The sequence below is a fragment of the Carcharodon carcharias genome, chromosome 27, assembly GCF_017639515.1.
Source record: "Carcharodon carcharias isolate sCarCar2 chromosome 27, sCarCar2.pri, whole genome shotgun sequence".
Classification (NCBI taxonomy): Eukaryota; Metazoa; Chordata; class Chondrichthyes; order Lamniformes; family Lamnidae; genus Carcharodon; species Carcharodon carcharias.
Window position 1 is genome coordinate 2,786,221 of NC_054493.1, and position 12,888 is coordinate 2,799,108.

The window sequence follows — 12,888 nt, forward strand, 5'->3', positions numbered from 1 at the left end:
AATTGCAGTCAGTAGAACGCAGTTCATTATTACTCCCACAGATTGAAGTCAGTGGAACACAGTTCATTATTACTCCAGCAAATTGCAATCAGTGGAGGATGGTTCATTATTACTCCTGCAGATTGCAGTCAGTGGAGGACAGTTCATAATTACTCCTGCAGATTGAAGTCAGTGGAACACAGTTAATTTTTACTCCCGCAAATTGCAGTCACTGGAGGACAGTTCATTTTTACTCCCGCAAATTGCAGTCAATGGAGGATGGTTCACTATTGCTCCTGTAAATTGCAATCAGTGGAGGATAGTTCATTATTACTGCCGCAAATTGCAGTCAGTGGAGTACAGTTCATTATTACTGCCGCAAATTGCAGTCAGTGGAGGGCAGTTCATTATTACTCCCACATATTGCAATCAGTGGAGGGCAGTTCATTATTACTGCTGCAAATTGCAGTCAGTGCAGGACAGTTCATTATTACTCCTGCAAATTGCAGTCAGTGGAGGATGGTTCATTGTTACTCCCACAAATTGCAGTCAGTGGAGGATGCTTCATTATTACTCCCACAAATTGCAGTCAGTGGAGGATGGTTCAATATTACTCCCACAGATTTCAGTCAGTACAGGACAGTTCATTATTACTTCCATGTATTGCAGTCAGTGGAGGATGGTTCATTATTACTCCCGCAAATTGCAGTCAGTAGAACGCAGTTCATTATTCCTCCTGCAGATTGAAGTCAGTGGAACACAGTTTATTTTTACTCCCGCAGATTGCAGTCAGTGGAGGATGGTTCATTATTACTCCTGCAGGTTGAAGTCAGTGGTGGACAGTTCATAATTACTCCCGCAGATTGAAGCCAGTGGAACACAGTTAATTTTTACTCCCGCAAATTGCAGTCAATGGAGGACGGTTCACTATTACTCCTGTAAATTGCAGTCAGTGGAGGACAGTTCATTATTACTCCTGCAAATTGCAGTCAGTGGAGGATGGTTCATTGTTACCCCCACAAATTGCAGTCAGTGGAGGACGCTTCATTATTACTCCCACAAATTGCAGTCAGTGGAGGACGCTTCATTATTACTCCCACATATTGCAGTCAGTGGAGGATGGTTCAATATTACTCCCACAGATTGCAGTCAGTACAGGACAGTTTATTATTACTCCCGCAAAGTGCAGTCAATGGAGGATGGTTCATTATTACTCCTGCAGATTGCAGTCAGTACAGGACAGTTCATTATTACTCCCACGTATTGCAGTCAGTGGAGGATTGTTCATTATTACTCCTGCAAATTGCAGTCGGTAGAACGCAGTTCATTATTACTCCCGCAGATTGAAGTCAGTGGAACACAGTTCATTATTACTCCCACAAATTGCAGTCAGTGGAGGATGGTTCATTATTACTCCCGCAGATTGAAGTCAGTGGAACACAGTTCATTATTACTCCCACAAATTGCAGTCAGTGGAGGACAGTTCATTATTACTCCTGCAAATTGCAGTCAGTGGAGGATGGTTCATTGTTACTCCCACAAATTGCAGTCAGTGGAGGTTGGTTCAATATTACTCCCACAGATTGCAGTCAGTACAGGACAGTTCATTATTACTCCCACATATCGCAGTCAGTGGAGGATGGTTCATTATTACTCCCGCAAATTGCAGTCAGTAGAACGCAGTTCATTATTCCTCCTGCAGATTGAAGTCAGTAGAACACAGTTTATTATTACTTCCACAGATTGCAGTCAGTGGAGGATGGTTTATTATTACTCCTGCAGATTGCAGTCAGTGGAGGACAGTTCATAATTACTCCCGCAGATTGAAGTCAGTGGAACACAGTTAATTTTTACTCCCGCAAATTGCAGTCAATGGAGGACGGTTCACTATTACTCCTGTAAATTGCAGTCAGTGGAGGATAGTTCATTATTACTGCTGCAAATTGCAGTCAGTGGAGGACAGTTCATTATTACTCCTGCAAATTTCAGTCAGTGGAGGATGGTTCATTGTTACCCCCACAAATTGCAGTCAGTGGAGGACGCTTCATTATTACTCCTACAAATTGCAGTCAGTGGAGGACGCTTCATTATTACTCCCACATATTGCAGTCAGTGGAGGATGGTTCAATATTACTCCCACAGATTGCAGTCAGTACAGGACAGTTTATTATTACTCCCGCAAAGTGCAGTCAGTGGAGGATGGTTCATTATTACTCCTGCAGATTGCAGTCAGTACAGGACAGTTCATTATTACTCCCACGTATTGCAGTCAGTGGAGGATGGTTCATTATTACTCCTGCAAATTGCAGTCGGTAGAACGCAGTTCATTATTATTCCCACAGATTGAAGTCAGTGGAACACAGTTCATTATTACTCCCGCAAATTGCAGTCAGTGGAGGATGGTTCATTATTACTCCCGCAGATTGAAGTCAGTGGAACACAGTTCATTATTACTCCCGCAGATTGCAGTCACTGGAGGACAGTTCATTTTTACTCCCCCAAATTGCAGTCAATGGAGGACGGTTCACTATTACTCCTGTAAATTGCAGTCAGTGGAGGATGTTTCATTATTAGTCCCGCAGATTGCAGTCAGTTGTGGGCAATTCATAATTACTCCCCCAGATTGCAGTCACTGGAGGACAGTTCATTTTTACTCCCGCAGATTGCAATCAGTGGAGGACAGTTCATTGTTACTCCTGCAGATTGCATTCAGTGTAGGATGATTCATTATCACTCCCGCAGATTGGAGTCAATGGTGGATGGTACATTATTACTCCCGCAAATTGCAATCAGTGGAGGATGGTTCATTATTACTCCCACAGATTGCAGTCAGTGGAGGGCAGTTCATTATTACTGCTGCAAATTGCAGTCAGTGGAGGACAATTCATTATTACTCCCGCAAATTGCAGTCAGTGGAGGACAGTGCATTATTACTCCTGCAAAGTGCAGTCAGTGAAGGATGGTTTGATATTACTCCCACAGATTGCAGTCAGTACAGGACAGTTTATTATTACTCCCACGTATTGCAGTCAGTGGAGGATGGTTCATTATTACTCCCGCAAATTGCAGTCAGTAGAACGCAGTTCGTTATTGCTCACACAGATTGAAGTCAGTGGAACACAGTTCATTATTACTCCTGCAGATTGCAGTCAGTGGAGGATAGTTGATTATTACTCCTGCAGATTGCAGTCAGTGGAGGATGGTTCATTATTACTCCCGTAAATTGCAGTCAGTGGAGGATGGTTCATTATCACTGCCACAAATTGCAGTCAGTGGAGGACAGTTCATTATTACTCCTGCAAAGTGCAGTCAGTGAAGGATGGTTTGATATTACTCCCACAGATTGCAGTCAGTACAGGACAGTTTATTATTAATCCCACGTATTGCAGTCAGTGGAGGATGGTTCATTATTACTCCCGCAAATTGCAGTCAGTAGAACGCAGTTCGTTATTGCTCACACAGATTGAAGTCAGTGGAACACAGTTCATTATTACTCCTGCAGATTGCAGTCAGTGGAGGATGGTTCATTATTACTCCCATGTATTGCAGTCAGTGGAGGATGGTTCATTATTACTCCCACAAATTGCAGTCAGTAGAACGCAGTTCATTATTACTACCGCAGATTGAAGTCAGTGGAACACAGTTCATTATTACTCCCGCAGATTGCAGTCAGCGGATGATGGTTGATTATTACTCCTGCAGATTGCAGTCAGTGGAGGACAGTTCATTATTACTCCCGCAAATTGCAGTCAGTAGAACGCAGTTCATTATTACTCCTGCAGATTGCAGTCAGTGGTTGATGGTTGATTATTACTCCTGCAGATTGCAGTCAGTGGAGGACAGTTCATTATCACTCCCGCAAATTGCAGTCAGTAGAACGCAGTTCATTATTACTCCTGCAGATTGCAGTCAGTGGAGGACAGTTCATTATTACTCCCGCAAATTGCAGTCAGTAGAACGCAGTTCATTATTACTCCTGCAGATTGCAGTCAGTGGAGGACAGTTCATAATTACTCCCCCAGATTGCTGTCACTGGAGGACAGTTCATTATTACTCCTGCAGATTGCAGTCAGGCCAGTTCATTATTACTCCCGCAGATTGCCATCAGGGCAGTTCATTATTACTCCCACAGATTGCAGTCAGTGGAGGACGGTTCATTATTACTCCCGCAGATTGCAGTCAGGGCAGTTCATTATTACTCCCACAGACTGCAGTCAGTGGGGGACGGTTCATTATTACTCCTGCAGGTTGCAGTCAGTGGAGGAGAGTTCGTCACATCTGTTCATTGTTTCCTGAACGGCTGGTGACATTGGCCACTATTGTGTGAATAAATTGGCTTTGTGGCTCCCACGATGATGCTCCTACCCCGACCTGTCAGCAAGTCAAGGTGTCTGACTGCCCTGTACCTAAACTGATAGGTGCACTGATTTATTTAGGGACTACAGCCTCCTCAGGAGTGCCGCCTTTTAAATGAACAGGAAGGTCAAAACAATGAAACACCCTTGGAACCATTGGCTGCATCATAAGACTACCCGACCTCCCCCACCCAAACTGTCTTCAGCTTACTGCCCCCACGCCTGCCTTCCCCCTCCCCAATTCTCCATACCCTCCACGGGCATGCCCCACCAGTGCCATCACCTCAACGAATAAAGTTTGGAATGGTACCTATTACAATTCAAATGTTGCAGTACGGACGGAGCACCGCACTGTCGGAGGGTCAGTGCTGAGGGAGAGCCGCACTGTCGGAGGGTCAGCGCTGAGGGAGCACCGCACTGTCGGAGGGTCGGTGCTGAGGGAGAGCCACACTGTCGGCGGGTCAGTGCTGAGGGAGAGCCGCACTGTCGGAGGGTCAGTACTGAGGGAGCTCCGCACTGTCGGAGGGTCAGCGCTGAGGGAGCACCGCACTGTCGGAGAGTCAGTGCTGAGGGAGAGCCGCACTGTCAGAGGGTCAGTGCTGAGGGAGAGCCGCACTGTCGGAGGGTCAGTGCTGAGGGAGAGCCGCACTGTCGGAGGGTCAGTGCTGAGGGAGAGCCGCACTGTCGGAGGGTCAGTGCTGAGGGAGAGCCGCACTGTCGGAGGGTCAGTGCTGAGGGAGAGCCGCACTGTCGGAGGGTCAGTACTGAGGGAGAGCCGCACTGTCGGAGGGTCGGTGCTGAGGGAGTGCCGCACTGTCGGAGGGTCAGTGCTGAGGGAGAGCCGCACTGTCGGAGGGTCGGTGCTGAGGGAGAGCCGCACTGTGGGAGGGTCAGTACTGAGGGAGAGCCGCACTGTCGGAGGGTCGGTGCTGAGGGAGAGCCGCACTGTCGGAGGGTCAGTACTGAGGGAGAGCCGCACTGTCGGAGATGCTGTCTTTCAGGATGAAACATTAAACCGAGATTCCGTCTGCTCTTTCAGGCGGGTCTAAAACATCCCACAGCCACTGCTGGAAGAGGAGCTGTGCGGGCGGGCGGGGGGGGCTGGGGGGGGCGGTGTTGGGGGGGGGTTGGTGGTGAGTTCCCCTTGTGCCCTGGGATCAATATTTGCCCCTGAATCAACACCACTAAAACAGATTACCAGGCCATTATCCCATCACTGTCGGTGGGAGCTTGCTGTGCACAAATTGGTTGCCCGCATTCGTCAGACGTTACAACAGTGGCTACACAATGAGAACACATTCACTGGCTGGCGGAGGTTACAGAGATGGGGAGACGGCCGATGTCCTTGGGAGAGACTTGAAACCGAGAACGGAGAATTTTTTTTTTATATATATATATTCATTCACGGGAAGCGGGCTTCCCTGGCTGGGCCCAGCATTTATTGCCCATCCCTAATTGCCCCCTTGAGAAGGTTGGGGGGGGGGTGTGAGCCAGTTTTAAATATGGAGCCGCTGCCGGTGCGGTAACCAATGGAGCGAGGAGCTTATGTTACACGCGGATTAAACACTGGTTTGGCCTCAGCTGGAGCGTTGTGTCCAGTTCTGGGCTCCGCACTTTAGAGAGGGTGTGAAGGCGTCGGAGAGAGAGAGAGAGAGAGCGCGGAAAAGATTCGCGGGAATGGTTCCTGGTACGAGGATCTTCAGTCACGTGGATGGATCGAAGAACTCGGGACCATTCGAGAGGAGATTTGATCGAGGGGGGTTCAAAACCGTGATGAGTCCGGATGGAGTGAACAAGGGGGAAAACGTTCCTGTCGGCGGGAGGATTGGGAAGCAGAGGGACACGGAATGAAGTGAAACAGGAGAATGAGCAGAGGAGGGGCGGGGGGATGACCAGGATTTCTCTTTTCCGCTGAGTGAGTTGTTGTGATCTGCAGGACGCTGTCTGGACGGACCCTCCGACAGTGCGGCTCCTCCCTCAGCGCTGACCCTCCGACAGTGCGGCTCCTCCCTCAGCGCTGACCCTCCGACAGTGCGGCTCCTCCCTCAGCGCTGACCCTCCGACAGTGCGGCTCCTCTCTCAGCGCTGACCCTCCGACAGTGCGGCTCCTCCCTCAGCACTGACCCTCCGACAGTGCGGCTCCTCCCTCAGCACTGACCCTCCGACAGTGCAGCTCCTCCCTCAGCGCTGACCCTCCGACAGTGCGGCTCTCCCTCAGCACTGACCCTCCGACAGTGCGGCTCCTCCCTCAGCACTGACCCTCCGACAGTGCGGCTCTCCCTCAGTACTGACCTTAAGGGGGTGCCTTCATGCTGAGGTTAATCCTATCTCGTTGCACAATACCAGGTCTAGTATAACCTGCGCTCCGGTTGGCTCCAGGACATGCTGTTCCAAGAAACTATCCCGAAAATATTCTATGATCTCCTCATCGAGGCTACCTTTGTCCATCTGATTTTTCTGATCTATCTGTACATTAAAATTCCCCCATGATTATCGCAGGGCCTTTCTGACAAGCTCCCATTATACTCTGTTTTATACCTTATACTCTGTCCTACTGTGAAGTTGCAATTGGGGGGCGGGTGGGGGGGTGGTCTGTACACCACTCCCACAAGTGATTTTTTGCCTTTATCATTTCTCATCTCAATCCAAACCGCTTCTACATCCTGGTTTCCTCAACTTAGGTCATCCCTCTCTAATGCGCTAATAGCATCATCAATTGACAGAGCTACCCCACCACCTTTTCCCAGCTGCCTGTCCTTCCTAAATGTCACATATCCTTCAATAGTCAGGTCCCAATCTATGTCATCCTGCAGCCATGACTCTGCAATGGCTATCAGATCATACTTTATTTGTTTCTATTTGCCCTTTTTTTTAGGAAATAGAGATAGTTTAGGTAAGTTATATGTGTATTTGGGTGTGTTAGGAGTAAGTTGACTTTATATATTTTTCAATTTGTCGGTTAAAAGGTGAAACCTGGGATCTAGTTTCATTTTCAAGTGAAGACAAGCTCTGTTTGTGTTTCTAATAAGCTTCATGACCCTTGAAGTGGGGAGCTGTGTTATCAAGGGGGTGGTAGGGGTTTAGGAAAGGTAAAACATGGTTTTAAAAAAAAGCTGTGCTGTTGCCTAGCAACAGGGATCCAGAGAGGGGGACCCACCGAGACAGAAGAGAGTGGTTTCAGTTCAGCTGAAGCCAGGATTCCAGAGAGGCTGGACAGCAGAGGGACAGACAACAGGTCCCAAACTAAAGTTGAAGCCAGCTGCCAGGAGAAGTGGGACATGAGAGAAGGAACTGCAGGAGCAGGTTCCAGAAACTAAAGAAGAAAGTCCCCCAAATCCAGGGGGAGTGGAACAGGAGAAAATCCCAAGAGGACGGTCTAGCCAAAGGACATGGACAGGAGTCTGGAAAAGGTCCTGTTCTGCGGAAGTGAAAGTAAGGGCTCCAAGCTTAAAGAGAAGAAAGCTGCAGGATGCAGATTTAAAGCGTTATAGGCACGCGAGAAGCCTGAAGGTCCAAGGAGACTGCTGAAGCTCTGTAACTCTTTCCTATGGGCATGTGAAGCAGCGGTGTTCTGTTGGCTCGGCTGAGAATTTGAGAGAGAGAGAGAGAGAGAGAGAGAGAGGGGGGGCATGGAAGTAAGTTTGAATGCATGTGGCGATCCAGGGAAGAGGAACATGGGAAGAAGATTTCGAAACCCTGGAGGTGGACCCTCGTGGAAGGCGTCCGACAGAAAGCGTTGTTTGGGAGAAGATTCCAGAGTGAGTTCTTCGAGAGCGGGGATTGGAAACTCTCATGTGAAAGATGGAGTGCGGTGTGGTTGGCTCACGATGTGACAAGGCGGGGATTTGTGGAGAGATCCACAGTATCTGGTTGAGGTGGCACTTGGGTTCTGAGTGCGATGTGTCCAACCACAGGTCACCTATTGCTTTACATGGCCGTGTACTTACAATGGACATTAGAGCATAAGATAGCTTTTGTAACTTGTGTTATCCTTACAAATCTGTATACGTCTATAAAGGTATAGTTGTGGGTGAAGGAGTGTTGTATTTTAGTTAATCTTTTATTGTTTAATAAATGTTTTATCTTTTGTTAAAAAAAATCATCAGCTGACTCCTGTGACTCTGTTCAGTAGCCGCTCTCCATATATCTAAACAAAAGAAAACAAGTTCTATCAAGCGGGGTTCCGCTCTGAGAGTTCGATACAGAGCCTTTAATTTTGTCCTTTTATTATTTTTGTAATGTCTGGCCTTACCTGCTAATTTACTCTTTGATTTGTCTTCTCTGTCCCTTCCTGTCACAGTCTGTTCTTTTTATTTCCCATATTAGTACCTGTCCCCCCTTGCCTTGTCTCTACTCTTTGGTTTACCACACCTTCCCAAGTTCGATCCCGAGCCCTCTCCGCTTCCCTAGTTATATGGTTCGCTGGAACATCAGTCCCGGCACGTTTCAGGTCTCGGCTGTCTCAATGGTACAGACCCCCCACTTTCCTCAGTACTGGTTGGTGCCAGTGCCCCACAAACCGGAACCCACTTCTCCCACCGCCGGTCTTTGAGCGACACATTCATTCGTTATGTGCGCCGTGCCGATTTGCACGTGGCTCAGGTAACAATCCAGAGATGGTTACCTTTGAGGTCCCGCTTCTTAATTTGGGGCCTGGCACCTCATACTGCCGAAGCAAAGCCTCCTTCCTGGTCCTGCCTATGTCGCTGGTGCCTACACAGACTGGGACGACTCGATCCTCACCCTCACACTGTAAGTTCCTCTCCCGAACCCTGGCAGAGGGCAGGCAACACAGCCTTCTAGACCCTGGCTCTTGGCTGCAGAGAACAGCGACAATCTATACTCTTCCCAATGGCGAATTTCCTTCCCTTAAAGGGTATTAGTGAACCAGGCAGGCTTGTGGGTTTCTTTTTTAATTGCAATCGATGATCGTTTCACGGTCACCATTAATGAGGCTAGCTTTATATTCCCAGCCCCTTTTTAATCCAGTTGGAATTCCACGAGCTGCGGTGATGGGAATCGAACCCGTGCATCCGGAGCATTAGCTCTGGGTGTCTGGTTTACCGGACCAGTGACATTACCATGACACCACACCCTCTTTCAGCCCCTCTTCCTTTTTGGATTGCAATCCGACTCCCTCTCGATCGCCCCCTGATTGAACCTGCCTCCCCCCTACACACACACACACACACACACACACACACACTCTCGGGCAGCGTCTTCCAGACCCCTGACCGCTCGAGGGTGAGCATGTGGCCCTCGCTCCTTTTACCAATCGCCTCAAACCGCACCCCCCCACCACCTCCCTCCGCTTCCCCTCTCCCCCGCCGACAGGATCGGTTTCTCCCTGTCGACTCCCTGTCCCAGACCACCCCACCACCCACCACCCCCCTCGCGGTTTTGAACACCTCGATCAGATCTCCTCTCGAGCCTTCAATTCTCCGAGGTGAACAGTCCCGGCTTCTCCGATCCACCTGAAGTGCCTCGCTCTGGGCCCCATTCCCGGGAAACATTTCCTGCGCTCTCTCCAATCCTTCCTGAAGTCCGTGTGTCAAACCTCGATGGTGGTGTTCTCACCAACGCGCTCTGCTATTTGAGACGTTCACACCCAGGTGAGGAGAACAGTCAAGAGAAAAAAAACGGCTGGAGCAATATTTGGCCATAGAACGAGAGGGTAGGGGTCAATCTGTGGCTGCACAAACCCCTGGTTAGGCCGCAGCTGGAGTGACTGTTGTATTCCCTGGACTTCAGAAGGCTCAAGCGGTGATTTCGTTTGAGGTTTTGAAGATATTAAGGGGAGGAGATAGGGTCGATGGAGAGAAAGTATTTTCACTGGTAGGGGAGCCCATCAAGATTGGGGAACGACAGGGTCTAAGAATTCGAGCCAGACTCTGCAGAAGTGAAACGAGGAGACGCTTCAGCGCACAAAGAGGGGTAGAAGCTGCGAACTCTCTTCCACAAACGGCATCCGAGGCTGGATCAGTTTTAAACCTGAGTCCGAGAGATTTTTGTTAAGCAAGGGTATCGAGGGACACGAGGCCGAGGCAGGTACATGGAGTTAGGTCACAGATCAGCCACAATCTCATTGAATGGAGGAATAGCCTCGAGGAAGGGCTGAACGGCCTCCTCCTGTTCCTGTGTCACAGGCTGGAGGAAGGGGGCTGAATGGCCTCCTCCTGTTCCTGTGTAACAGGCTCGAGGAGGGGGGCTGAATAGCCTCCTCCTGTTCCTGTGTAACAGGCTCGAGGAGGGGGCTGAATGGCCTCCTCCTGTTCCTGTGTAACAGGCTCGAAGAGGGGGCTGAATGGCCTCCTGTTCCTGTGCAACAAGCTGGAGGAGGGGGCTGAATGGCCTCCTCCTGTTCCTGTGTAACAGGCTGGAGGAGTGGGGGCCGAATGGCCTACTCTTCTTGTGTATCAGGCTGGAGGAGGAGGGGCTGAATGGCCTCCTCCTGTCCCTGTGTAACAGGCTGGAGGAGGAGGGGCTGAATGGCCTCCTCTTGTCCTGGTCTAACAGGCTGGAGGAGGAGGGGCTGAATGGCCTCCTCTTGTCCCTGTCTAACAGGCTGGAGGAGGGGCTGAAAGGCCTCCTCCTCGTCCCTGTGTAACAGGCTGGAGGAGGAGCTGAATGGCCTCCTCTTGTCCCTGTCTGACAGGCTGGAGGAGGAGGGGCTGGAGGAGGAGGGGCTGAATGGCCTCCTCTTGTCCCTGTCTAACAGGCTGGAGGAGGAGGGGCTGAATGGCCTCCTCCTGTCCCCATATAACAGGCTGGAGGAGGGACTGAATGGCCTCCTCCTCTTGTGTAACAGGCTGGAGGAGGACGGGCTGAAAGGCCTCCTCCTGTCCCTGTGTAGCAGGCTGGAGGAGGGGACTGAATGGCCTCCTCCTGTTCCAGTGTAACAGGCTGGAGGAGGGGCTGAATGGCCTCCTCCTGTCCCTGTGTAACAGGCTGGAGGAGGGGACTGAATGGCCTCCTCCTGTTCCAGTGTAACAGGCTGGAGGAGGGGGCTGAATAGCCTCCTACTGTTCCAGTGTAACAGGCAGGAGGAGGGGGTGCTGAATGGCCTCCTCTTGTAGGACAGGCTGAAGGAGGAGGAGCTGAATGATCTCCTTCTGTCCCAGTATAACAGGTTGGAGGAGAGAGGGGCTGAATGGCCTCCTCCTGTCCCTGTGTAACAGGCTGGAGGAGAGAGAAGGGCTGAATGGCCTCCTCCTGTCCCTGTATAACAAGCTGGAGGAGAGAGGGGCTGAATGGCCTCCTCCTGTCCCTGTGTAACAGGCTGGAGGAGAGAGAAGGGCTGAATGGCCTCCTCCTGTCCCTGTATAACAAGCTGGAGGAGAGAGGGGCTGAATGGCCTCCTCCTGTCCCTGTGTAACAGGCTGGAGGAAGAGAGGGGCTGAATGGCCTCCCTGCTAGCCCAGCAGAACTCAAATGAGAATCAGACACTCTGCCCACTGACAAATCCTTTGCTGGCTGTGCCTTATTTCATCCCCATCTTAAAAAAGCAAACATTAAATTAGAAATATAAAATTATAAACACAGCTGCCTCTCACAGTGAGGGCTAGAAGTGATTGGTGTCCACTTACCACCCCAGCTGACGTCCCGCCTCCTCTGCGCTCTGATTGGCTGGAGGACCGCACGCCCAGCTCGGTCCTCCCAGATCTCCCATTGGACCGAGACGACGTCAATCATCGAGGGCCCGGCCCGCTGACGTCACCAGACCGACATATTCTTCAACCCCTCCCCCCATTACCATCCGCGCGCGGTTAATAAAATAACGAACGACGACGGTTAAAAAAAAAAATGTAAAATCAATTCATTGCCATCGATTCGTATCTGCGCCAGGAAAATAAAGATCAGACGGAAGCTTCAATTAATCAAGAATTTTTTTCCGGTTTTTTTTTCTGGACCAAAGACTGCTCGGGCCCAGGTGCGCCTGCGCGGCCACTCCAACCGCCGCGGCTTCGCCGCTCCTCCTCCTCCTCCGCACCCCACCCCCCCCCCCCCCCCCCAACACCAACACCCACAGCCGCGAACACTCGGGCTTCTGCGCATGCGCGGAGGCGGCTAAAAGGGCTGGGCCACATGGGTGACGTCATTAATGGGCGTGCCCAACGTCTCCGACGTCGAGGGAGCACCGAGCGCGCAGGCACACGATGGAGGGGAGGGGAATGGGGATGAGGGGGGGAGGGAGGTAGGGAGGGGGATAGGGGAGGGAGGGGGATGGGGAGGGGGAGGGATGGGTGGTAGGGAGGGGGATGGGGGGAGGGGAGGGGGATAGGGGAGGGATGGGGGGATGGGGGAGGGGATGAGGGGAGGGGGTAGGGAGGGGAGGGGGATGGGTGGTAGGGAGGGGGAGGGGGAGGATGGGGAGGGGATGTAGGGAGGGGAGGGGGATGGGTGGTAGGGAGGGGAGGGGGAGGATGGGGAGGGGATGTAGGGAGGGGAGGGGGATGGGTGGTAGGGAGGGGAGGGGGAGGATGGGGAGGGGATGTAGGGAGGGGATGGGGTAGGGAGGGGGATGGGTGGTAGGGAGGGGAGGGGGAGGATGGGG